The sequence below is a fragment of the Lingula anatina genome, chromosome 8 (assembly GCF_051362555.1).
Source record: "Lingula anatina isolate TDL-2025a chromosome 8, LinAna3.0, whole genome shotgun sequence".
NCBI classification, from domain to species: Eukaryota; Metazoa; Brachiopoda; class Lingulata; order Lingulida; family Lingulidae; genus Lingula; species Lingula anatina.
Window position 1 is genome coordinate 9,678,850 of NC_141774.1, and position 12,977 is coordinate 9,691,826.

Consider the following 12,977-nt stretch of genomic DNA (forward strand, 5'->3'; position numbering starts at 1 on the left):
ATCTATAGTTTTGACAGAAAAGCTCATCTTGGAAATTAAGCCCGACAGAGGGCAAAAATGAAACCCCGCGTGGTTCGTTCCTAACGTTGCGGAAGCGGAGAACAGCTGAACAAATCAACGTTCCGTCTTCAAGGGTATTTATAATTTACTTTTGAACAGCTTACACAGAATGATAATTCTACACATGTAATATTCTTACTCATTGTGATTGTTTAATAACATATTCACAAAAATTGTATTCATATTGTCATTTTCATCCACACAAGTGGATGCATATGTTACAGTGAAATAAACTAAACTGTAATCTCAATAAGCACTTATGTTGAACCTTTAAGTGGTAAAATTGTGTGCTAATAATGCCTATCAACTTACTACATGTAAATTAATCACTTCCGCTATTGTTTTCATTTTCAGGTCCTTGTGTAGATTTCAGCACAAGGAACTAAGGTGTGACCAACATCTTTATTGTGAGTATATATATATTTCAGGGAACAGTGGAACGTACCTGATTCTGCCAAATATATATATGACAAGGAGTATTATTTTTCTTGATAAATCACATTTAAATACATTTATACATCTATATAATATCTGACAGTATGTACAGTACATTACAGGACAGGACATTATGTTCACTGTAAATAAACTGACCATATTGATGCCCTAGACTGTGTCACAGTTATGCTCTAAACATATGATATATTATGTGTCACTAGTAGTCCAGTGTACTGTATTACTACAAGTATGCGCCGTGGTGTACATGTACAGCTGTATTTGAGTTGATTATGGTCTAGAAATGTACAGGCTAGTTATAATGTATTATAATATCCAGGGGGATTAATACATTGTTGGGAGGGGGAGGGGTAAGAAAAAAATTCGTTTTTCAAAAAATTCATCAGCAGACACAATCATGCTACTAGCAGCTGTTTTCTGATAAAATGAATCACTGAGCACTGTACAAAGAAAGTGCCTGGGAAGCTCACAAATTTATGATTTTTTTTGTATGACTTTATATAGTAGACCAAAAGTTAGTTGATTTAATTTGAAAAAAGTTTTGCTTGCATTGCAAATGTATTTTTACATAATTGTTTTCCACAAATCTCACTGGTTTTAATTCTTTCCCATGGCTGCAGTGGACCAAAGCCAAATTGCCCTTAAAAAGATTCATTTTCACTTTGTGATAAAACAGATTTCAGAGCAGGTGGCTGCATGACCCAGAAATCACAGCCTGTTCAGACAAGGACAACTTAAGACCGTAAATGAGACAGACATGCATCAACAGTTTTGCTGAATTGATAAACCATGTATTTGGATGTCTGAGACCCAGTTTGGTATTTTTTGAAAGACTGTAGATGGAGTTATCCTGTCATGCATAAGATTTCTAAATTTGTGGTTTGTTTACCAGATCCATCTGCTGATACAAGTTAGTCCTGTCTTCGGTCCTCAGTCAGCTTTGTCTGAACAAGTCCATTGAGTGTTTTCTCTAATAATGAAAAGGGATGCGGAAGATGTATTTGTTGACACAAGTGAAAAGAGAGGGTGTGTTTGCCCTGACCTTTGACCTCATTCAACCCTTCCGCAGGTCATTTGGTTCAATCAGTGTAGTGTCGTGTTTCCATTTTGTTTAGGCGGGCCCATCTTATAGAGTTCTCTGTTTATGATAACCGCAACATAGGAAGCAAATCTAATCTTTATGATGTCCCACGCCTACCTCCATTGGTGGCAGTAGTTACATAGTTTTTATATTATAATGCTGGAAGCTGGGAAACTTATCCTGTAGTGTCTTATCACAGTCTCACACTCACCCCAGGGGAGACTAAAAGGGTATTCTACGTTAAGTTTATATCCAAGTGGATGGTTTAAGCCTCTGTTTATCTCACATGAGAGTTGAGTTTATTTGCTTCCAAGGTCAAAACTTGCTACATGCTCAAATTCACTGTGCTGAGATGCTTTGATTCAATTCATTTCACAGCATGGAAAATCATGAAAGGCAACTTTTATTGAGACACACGTGCATTCATGTATGCATGGACACTTGACAATTGCCAGAAAAATAAAAATTTTACTCTCTAAGAAGAAATGAAGACTATTACAAGGGCTGCAGCTTGACAATTGCCAGAATAATGCAAATTTTACTCTCTAAGAAGAAATGAAGACTATTACAAGGGCTGCAGCTTTAGAACACATGCTTGAGCTGGTTTTTCTCATGTTCCCTAAAAGAAAATCAGGTTATTTGAGTTTAAAGAAGTTGTATTTAATTTAGGCACTCTCAAGTAACAGTAACATGTGTATTTTAACTTGAGGGTTTTTATATTTCTTGACAGCACTTTACCCCATGACATTGCTGCCTAGGTTTTTTATTTTATTATTATTATTATTATTTTTTTTTTTTTGCATGACTTCAGTTCACAGTTAACTCAAATGTGAGGCAGTATACTCGGGTGATTATCAGTTATATTTAGATTAAGTATTGATATTTTTTAATTTGGTAATTTAACTATTTTGTCTAAGGTAATGTTGACATTTTGTAGAAGAAGTCAGACATATATTTCAGCCTACAGAATACAATTTTGGGCTAATGAATAAACAGTTTCATTCCAAAAATTTAATGATAATGCAGAGGTTAAAAAATTAGGCACAATATTTACTGTTTTAGTTAAGAGTTTATTCTTGGTTACAGTCTCTGAGTTGAACAGTCAGAAAAAATAACAATTAGCAAAAATTAAGTGGATTGCAATCCAACTGCTCTCTCTAGTTGAGTCTATAACTTTTTTTGTAAAAATTGATCTGAGAGTTGCATTCGAGAGATCACAGCTTAAGTAAGGAGTTTTTTTTTTAATTCTGATGTCAGGCCTATAGCTTTAGGGAGTGCAGAAGTGTTTATGGAATATGCATCTTAATATCCACACTCCTGCCGTGGCATCTAGATTATGGAAATATCTGTCAGGGGAAAAGACGTAACCTAATAACTAATGATCGAAGTGAAGTGTAATAGAATCCAATACCATTTAATCATGGAGAAATTTTCACTTTCAATTGGTTTCTTTTTTCCCTTGTGTGTCTTTCTTGTAAAGTATGGGTGAAATGGTGAATGTTTTTCTTCCTCTCTTTTTAATCTCAGTATTTAATTAATTATTAATTAGTGAAATTATCAGTGCAGTTCACGAAGAACTCATTTGAGACAGATGTGAATTCAAACTAAGCATTTAATCAGTGTGGATGGGCCTGATGGCTTATTATTTTCATACACAGTGGACGTCATGAGAACTGACCGCAGAAAGGGAGGAATTTTTCATCTCGGCCTTACATGTACAGTACATGTATTTGCTGAGGGATGTGTATTTGAATGATAGATCACCAGTTGTCTTTCTCTTGGTATGTCCAGTATTAAAAAGCATCAGTTAATAACGGCTTAATTGTAAATTGATCCATTAAGACTTGGCTCTGGGATGATTCGAGCAACTGATTTGAGGAATACATTTCAAGTGTGAAAACAAATGCTTCTCCCTCTTGTTAGTGTGTATGTGTGTGTGTGTGTATGTGTGTGTTACTGTTGTTTGTTTTGGGAAATAATTGAAGTTATTAGGATATCATGCTTTGATTAAAATGCAATAAATTGTGCAAGAAATAGCTTTAAAAGTACATTAAATGTGGAGTCTGTAAGAGTGCACTCTTATACTGTACGTTGCACAAAAATCTCCTGAGGCCATCTCTTCATAATTTGCCGTAATGAAAGAAATCAAAGCTAAAAAAATGACCGTGATTAAGATCATTTGAGGATAGAAAAGGAATCATTGGAGAAAGCCAGTAAACTCTTGTGACTTAGCATAAAATCAAGCAAGATTTTAATGGATTTGGGAGACCACTAAAAAAAAAATATTGGTGCAGCAACAAATAAAAACTGATATAATTTATTTTTATCCACTGATATTTATGTTTTCTCTTAAGTTCAGCCAAATAAGGGTCTAGTATGCAACACCATGAATTCACCCTAGGCCTGTTTCGCATGTCACTTCTGTATTGCTTTTTCTTTCTAATTAAGGGTCCATTCCCAATAAAACCATTGTTCTTCCATTGGGACTCTTTCTGAATGCAATCAGGGCCCCGTACCACGAAAGCATCGCGCATCGTGAATTGCGATATCACATAGAGGTTATGATAATATATTATATGGGGCAAGTTATGGAATTGAGGTGCCTGCTCTCGGTCGCAATGCACAATGTTTTTGAGTTACGGGGCCCAGATTAAAATATTCCTGGTGTGGAGTAGCTGGAAGCCAATCTAATCTCTCTGCTGCACCACCCATTACATGTACCATTGTACTAGTAATCAGTCTATGCCATTAGGATTAGTTCATCACAAGAAGCCAATCTAATTCAGTTGTACCACCCACCACAACTGTAATCGGCCTGTACCATTAGGATTAGCTCATCACATGAAACCATCTTCTCTCTCTGCTGTACCACCACTGTAATCGGCCTGTGCCATTAGGATTAGCTCACCACATGAAACCAATCTTATCTCTCTGCTGTACCACCACTATAACCAACCTGTATCATTATGACTAGCACACCAGAGGAAACCAATATAATTCCTTTAGTTTGTTGTACCACATATTACCACTGTAATTAAGTTGTGCATTTGACATTTAATGATAATATTAATAATAATGATAATTAAGAAGTATATAATACTACACACCCTCTCTGATAATATGTACAAAGTGAGGGCATTCATAATGAATGGAAACACACCCAAAGTCCCCAGCCAACGAGTTAATTAACCCTAGATTTAATTTACTGAAGATCACTCTGTTCCACTTAAAATGACAGATTTAATTAGTTGCTGGAGAAACTTAAGAGAACCTACAAAAAAGCTGCAAGTTGGCTTCAGCCCAGCTTTTTTTGTATGATTAGTGTTTCATAGTTTTGTTTTTTTGGCTTTAAGTCTGAAAACAGGGCAGGATTTCTTCATTTTCTCATTTTTGTTTTAAAAGAATTTTGGTTAAATGAGTTAAGTCAGAGTTTAAACTATTTGATGTTAGAACTGGGGGAAAAAGAAATGAAAAATTCATACTTGAGGTTGCAGTCAAGCATCAGTAATTAACAGAGAGCAGATTTATAAATGACTTCTAGCCTGAAAGTGACTCTAAACATTGAGACTAGAATTTAAGTTTGTTTTCACTAGAGATAAAATGTACAGCAGTAGTCTGGACAAATAACAAGTTTTTATTATCTTTTTTATAACAAGAATGAAATGGCTTCTATTTTAGACCAGCAGGTACTGCACCTGTATTCTTAACCAGTAGAATAAACTACAGATATGTATCCAAATTTGTTTTATTGCAAAAATGATTTATCTTAAATGAAATCTTGTCACATGGATCAATGTGATATTTAATGTTGTTGGTTTGATTTTTCAGCCGTCAGTGAACACAGATTTCATGACCACAAAATGAAGTGGTCCTAGAGCGCAGTATGTTGACACCAGTTAACCAGGGTAAACAGTTGCAGGTAACAATCTCTTCACCTGTTGCTGTGTTTATCCCTCTAAATCCCCTAATCCGCAATGTCAGCTGAGGTAGTGACCATGATAAAAGTGTAATATTTTTGACCCTTGTTTGACTTGGATCTTTTTTTTCCTATCTCAGGGGTGGATCCAGAGATATTTTCTGACAGTCTTCCAAGTTATCTTTGTTGATCTGTCCTTCATTTACGAAAGAATGTATGCTCGTCAATGCAAACTTGAAAATTCTGACCGCCCGCCGGTCCAGACCCAAAAGATGGCCTCCATCTGCCATTGCATCTGTCCTATTTAAGTAACAAGCTATTAAATCAAGATTAATCAGTATCACATCTATTCAATTCGTCCACTGTGGTCAATTTTAGTAGGTCATGCTTTGTTGATCAGCATGTTTATTTTTGATACTTAAATCGGTCTAGATATTTTTAGGGGAGGAGTTAGTTCACTTTGAGAGCATTAGTGATTATTATACAATTTAGCTATGGAAGGTAAGATGTCAAATCTTAAAAGTACTAGTAGGCAGATTGAATTTTATTTCACTAATTAACAAACATGAAACAATGGAATTACACAAAAATAATTAAAGGGAAGGAAAAGATTTTAGAAATATAAGTAAATTATGGAAAAATCATTGAAATTTTATGGTACACCTAAACTGGTTGCTTAATTGACTGATAATATATTTTCGGGTTTACCTTTTGTGTATAGCCAGTCATTTCATATTATTAAATACTATATGACTACTATGTACATGTAGGACTACCTGACCAAAATCCGCAGTAGCAAAGTCATAATTAAAGCCTAGGACCTTTTCTTCTATGACTCAATTTAAAACTATGTAACAAACAACAGCAAATACATGTAGTTCTATCCCCTCTTGGGCAAGATGGAAATCTTCAGAAACTTTTTTTCTATCAAAAATATACTGAAACGGAACCAGCTTGAGCAGCAGCACTCGGCGATTAATTGTAAGCTGCAATCACTCTTTCTCCGTCATATCTATGACGAACTACAATGATAACTAATTCAGATTGTGATTCAGGCTGCGGTGCTAGTTCATGTACAAGACTTGGACGGGGAAAGGGGGTATTTTGTCGAACACTGATGAAACACCTCTTTCATATCTATAGAATTTGACCATTTCGATCCCTAATCCTTAAATCCTTATTGATTTGAATACCTTTATTTTACTATGGCGTGAAATTTGTATGAATGAAATTTTATCTTCAAATGGGTCAAGTTTACATTCCTATTAAAGCGGGGCAAGCTCTCTTACTTGAATTGATATAATTACATAAGCTCCACGCATATAGGTGTTGTAAAGGAAAACACTTTATTGAAATAACACTAATATGGTAACTGTAGAGTTTTGATGGAACTATTGAACCGAAAATAAACCTATAATCCTGATAATCAATGTACATGTAGGTTGATAGATCTAAATTCTGCAGAGGCAACAAAGTAACTTGAATTAATCAAGCTATATTCAAGTACTAGTAGTGAGGTAAGGGTAATCACGGAAATACAAAATATTTAGACTGCATGTTTAATTGAAAATATATTTAATTAAAAATGATATGTTGTTTATGTAAGGCTTATAGGTGGGGGAGGGGGTGGGGGATGAGGGGGGTTCCAAAGAATCCTCCCACTTAGTTTACTAAAGGTCTACTCCGAATCAAAATCTAATTTTGGTTCTTGGGCTAAGATTCTCATTGTTTCTCAAGTTTGGTCTACAAAGGGGGTTAAATTAGGCACACTTGCACTATTTCAGAAAAAGACCCCCACCCTCCCTCTTAAATTGCTCGCTATAAAGGCCTATGGGTAGTATATACTGTTATATAATTATCGTTTGGTTATATGTTTCAGTTTGCTCATGTTTTGTCTATTAAAAACTTGTACTGTTGTGGACTAGTGGAGTACCTATGGTGTTTTATATTACCTATTATAGGTAGGTGAATTAAAGATATTGCAGTGGACTTTATATATATATGCACACATTAGCTGGTATGTGCCCACACCATTGCACAACTGAACACACACATATATATTCACGTGTACACGCATACGCAAATGCACACACACAGCCCCGATACTTAGGAGGATCAAGCTGCACTAGAAACACAACTGAACTTTTAGTCTTCTTTTTATATACAATGAAGGAAGCATAATTGTCCGCCAAGTATATATATAATTTATGTCCTGAAGTACACAAATAGTTACTGCACGTAGGAAGTCACACCTGTTTGTAATGCACTTTTTAAAGCATTCCATGTCAAAATGCAATTTTCTTCACCATGACGTGCGACATAGCAACATCTGAAAATAAAATATTAAGATTTTTATTCTCCACGTTTTGATAGGTTTTTCTCATTTTTAGCATCCATTTGTACTTGCTAATGGGTCAACTTGAAATATTTATTTTCTGTGTAATTAACTTTCACTGTTTGGTTCATAGTACACACATAGTACATACATTTTGATATGAAATATTTATATTAACATATTTTTTGAAGCAAAGCTGGGAGTCCATTAGGAAAAATTCTGTCAAGAAATATTTAAACTAGTAAAACTGATTCTGATCTTGTTTTAGATTCATCCTCCTTAAAGATCAACATAATTAAATGTAAATATTTCAACTTGGTGCTTAGTGAATAGCTTTATCATTTTGATTCATTCAAAAGGATAAATAAGTTTGAATTAGATACAATCTGAAGGGAAATCATAATTGCCTGATAATTTCTCCTCCACCCTTCTAAGATCCAGCCTCATTGCAGGTTCTTTTAAGATTAAAAAAAATATATATTTGTTTTCTCAGTGGACCTTTTGGCCAGAAAGATTAATTCTTTATCAAAATTTGATCTATTTCATCCCCCCTCTTTTCAAGCTGAGTTAGCCACTGGGGAAGGAGATAAAGGTCCATATATTCCGAAAAAAACATCCCCCCTTTTCAAATCGAGCACTGACTTAAGGCCTTTGAAATGTAGTACGTAAGCATGTCATATCTATATGTAAGTCAATTGAGTAATAACACTCATTAATCTTACAAAAATTGCTTTGTTTTGCAACAAATAACCTGCCTGCGTTTGCCTGTCATCTATGACGCAGTCTGACTGTTCACATGCCGTTCATTATTTCACTCATTTTGGAAAAAACAACAAATTATCGGCACCGTTTCAGTAATTTTGTCTCATATCGTGCTTTTAATTAGCACATCACTTCCTGCAGTATAGCCGTTTTCATCAGGTTTTTCACACAAAAGGTGACCTGTTTTTGTGATTAAAACAATCATAATTTAATTCCCAAACTTCACAGTTTTGCTGTTTTGCTGTCAGGTCAGAATTAAGATAGTTGAAGCCGAAAATGATAATTTTCTTGTCAGTCGTTTACTTTGTACAGCCTATACATACAAGTACATCGAGAGAGAAAGAGAGAGAGAGAGAGATCCTGTTATTAGTAACTCTACTGATTAATATGTAGTTGTTTCACATGTTGATGGATGTCACGTTCCTCCAGTAGATAGTTCGGAGATGAAGCCGCTCCACTCATTAATTGTGTGAAGGGTCACTGTCCTGAGAAGTTGTTCATTTTTGTGAAGGTTTTCTTTTGTAGCTGACTTTACTTGGTTAATATTTAGGATACTATAGGTGCCTGTAATTTAGGGTGCTTTCACAAGATATAACTATCATACTAGATAGATTGATCTAACTCTGTGAGGAATCAAATTATCTGAGTCTGGGGTAGTGCTATCAATTTTTTTCCTTTAGCCAAATCACCACTTTTTTGTCAATTTGTTATCCAAATGGTTCTATTTTGACTAAAATTAGTCAAATCAAGCCCTTTTTGTTTAGCCAATTTAAGTCAGTTTTAGCATTTGGCTAAATTGGCGAGTGTTAGCGCTACCCCAGTGAGTGATACGCCTTCTCTTGTTTTAAAAGTGCTTGTGTAATCGGTAGCTAAAATTTCACTTAAATTGGCCAAAATTTTGGTTTTAAAATTGAAAACTGATAACATTTAGGAAATTAGTAAAAGCCACTTAAAAAATAACAAAGGGAAGTACCTCAGTCTACGTCTTTCTGGTGACAACACAAGTCGGGCTGCTTTCGGTCCAAAGCGTAGGCATGTGTGAGCATGGCTGTTGTACCTGGTGTTGATCACTAGCTGTTATTTGCTTGATTTTTGCTCTTTTCTAATATCTAACTATTTTAGCCAAAAATAAGTAAAAAAACATAATGCGTACATGTATATTTGTTTGTAATAATTAAGACATATTATTAAATATAAGACAGGCTATCAAATACCTGGTCCAGTAAGATGCATCCCTCATCCCCACCCCCTCCCAACCTCTGTTATGAGCTCATTTTAAGATTAAAAAAACATTACCTTAAATGAAATGTGTTGCTGTATTGCTGTGAACAGGGTTTTCCTTTGTAAGAGTGTAATCAGCCAATATTGTTAATCATTACTAGTAGCATTTAAATAGGACGGGCAGTAAAATAAGAAATATTCCCACAAGCCCCCCCCCCCCCCTGCAGTTCCCCTGTTGAGAGTTAACTTAAAATGTTGCCTTCGGTGATAAATGTTTCTGTATTGCTATGAACATGTTTGTCCGTTGTACGAGTTTAATTAACCAACGTTAATCAGGGAACGGTTTTGGACCAATTTCCCCGACAGGAAATTACCACTAATGTTTCATTTCCTGATTTTTCTCTTCAGTCCTTCCCCAAGATGTGTGAGGAACACACCGTGACCGCTCACTAACAGAGAAGACAGTACACGCTGTGTGTGTGTATGTGTTATGACACGGTCCACGGCCAGCTCCACAGTCGATAGCACTTAAAAGTTACACATTAACTGGATAACCGTGCAAATTTGAAGGTAAGTTTGATCAGGGTTTTGTTTTTGGTATTTTGAAATGATTTTGTGTGTGTGTGTGATCATTGAATGATAATTTTAATTCAGTGAAATATGAATGTTGCCAGTTTATTGTTAGTCAGTTCACGTATGTCAGTTACTGCCAGTTTAAATAGTCTAAATTCTTTACACTTCCCGGTGGTGATCAAGAAAAGGTGTTTGTAAGTTGATATACAAATTAAATTATTATACTTTGCATATGAAGAGATAATCGTTAAATCAAGTAAGCTTGTTCAGTCGAGTTTCCTGCAAAGAAATGATGCTGTAGACGCTTCAGGCTTGTAGCCAGGTGAGGTTTGGGAGGGAAAAGGTCCACTCTGGGTAAATTTGATGTATACAAGGTAAACTAAGGTATCATGATAAAAGGTCCACATTTTCAGAAAAAGAACCCCCCCCTTTTGCAATTGATGGCAACAGGCCTGCACTCACTACTGCTGGGAAGTTACGATGTAGTATCACCTGTTTGCCACGGCCTGTGCCAAGTTCAATGGCTTTTGACTGTCGTTGAAAAGCTTGTGGTCCCGTAAAGAGGATAATGTCACCATGTGGAGGGTGACATGATTTGAAATAAACAGGTTGAAGGTAGAGTAAGCTGATACTTTCACAAAGAGGACAGTAAATTTGAGCTTTAAGATTTACAGTCATGTAGGCTTTTGCAATGGAGGGCATTTTTTATTTTTTATTAAATGTGACAACGAGTGGGGTTGTTTCCAACTGATTTTTTTTTTTTTTTGTTCCTTTTTTTTTTGTTAGGACAAGATATCTCCTAAAGATTTTAGTTTCATTCAAATATTCAGGATAGATATATAGTTGTTCATTCAATGATATAGAACTAGTTGCAATTTTGACTGACTTGGATCTTAAAATATCTTTAAAGATTTTTTAAAATTTCAAAATGATTTGATGTCTGTTTTCTCAGAGTGTTGTCTATTTTTTAACAAACATTTTATTATTATTATTTTATTTAATATTCAAAATTGGATTCTGACAGCAAACTTTTATATTTCTTACAGAAAAGTTTGGTTTTTAAAATGTATCCATTCACCCTTAGTTATGAGATACCATGTGAAGCAGTAGAAACAGGGTAACAACTGTAAAGTTTTTCAGACTTAAGTCACACTTGGTCGAAAAAGCATGAACCAACTTTATGTTACTCACATAACTGAATGTATATACTATATATTTTTTTATTTAGAGCAATATACAAACTCAGATAGCGTGACTTGAACCATTATTTTTTATCAGATGTTTTATTGATAACTATGCAGATAAATATTTGGGCTCTCAGCTGCATGAAGTATGTATGGTCTCTACTGATAGTGGTTGTCTTGCTAAACATGGAAGTACGTTTTGTATGTAATTACTTTATAATAGGCATTCTAACACTCGCATCCAGGATGCATCCAGGATCCACGTGTTCCCATTTAAACTTTTTGTCATTTGATTAAGATGATGGGGAAGACAGTGAATATATTTAAATACTGCACTTTGTTTAACAACTTGTTGCATATAGTTGACTGGAATTTTGATACAGTTGGATTTTTAGGTGTGTGGATCTAGATTTTGGGACAGAAATAATGCCATCATCCCAGTTTTTTATTATTTTGACAGTTATGTTTTTTGCTATTTGTGACCTGGCTGTATTAAGGTCAAAGTGAGTAAAGAACATATTTCCTTGGCAGAGGTGCTGGTAAACACGCGGATCCTCTTATTAGTATTAAACCCATGTGTTACGCCTGGTTCTGATTTTAACATTATTCAGCAGACATTTTTTTTTCTTAAATGAAAAATACATCGTAAAGAGAACATGCATGTTTTAATATGTGCCACAGGGTACCCACTGTGTTTTTAAATGTAAAGTGACACTGCAATCTCAGATGTGATTTACTGAACTGAGGTCAAGTTTTGGGGGTCAACTTAACGTACCTTTTTGAGCCTGGAGCCATTTAGAACTGGATGTTAACTAGGTGACGACCAGGTTAAAAAAGGCACTGAATGATCTACGGACTGGCTAAGTCAAAAATAAAGATTTTTTTTGACAATAACCAACAGAAAAAGAGACATAATGTGATAATGTCCCTAAGACTCCTTATTAGACTAAGTACTGATTTTTCTTTATTACATTACTTTAGGGAAAATGAGCCAGGAAACTTGTGTTTTGGTGTGAAGCATTGCATGTAAAAAGTGGGGCACACTCTATAAATTTATTGGTGTACCAGAACAACAAAATGTTTGTTGAATAAAACATGAGCTTCCTCTCAAATTTTTTTTTTGTTTGTAAAACAAGTAGTGGTTTAAATTTCTACACAAAATTAATGTAATAGTTTTTATGGTACTTGAAATAGCTAAGCTTGTTAGAAGTTTGTCAAAATTAAGGCTTTGGGATATTTTGGTTGCTAGATTTAAAGTGGAACCATTGGTGAGCTGACCAGTGTTACTAGATAGAAGTATTTCTGACAATGTAAATATTGCATTTAGATATGAAATTTTGATTGGTCCAAAGGTGGCTAAATTGGATTAGCACAAAATGCGCTTTAAGTCAT

The 12,977-nt window shown here is 34.9% G+C and overlaps 1 protein-coding gene across 7 annotated transcripts in view; it reads left to right on the forward strand.

The window, feature by feature from the left end:
* The first annotated feature begins 2 nt into the window (after window positions 1-2).
* Window positions 3-12,977, forward strand: part of LOC106162945 (FMRFamide receptor) — a 125,154-nt gene continuing 112,179 nt past the window's right edge. For 4 of the 7 annotated variants that reach the window (XM_086994194.1, XM_086994195.1, XM_086994191.1 and 1 more), the window contains exons 1-3: window positions 20-134; window positions 415-467; window positions 10,237-10,398. The gene's annotated coding sequence lies outside the window, so the exon portion shown is untranslated. Of the gene's footprint in view, window positions 135-414; window positions 468-5,494; window positions 5,514-10,236; window positions 10,399-12,977 lie in introns of those variants that run through there. The other 3 variants (XR_015330819.1, XM_086994192.1, XM_086994193.1) reach the window with 3 other exon arrangements.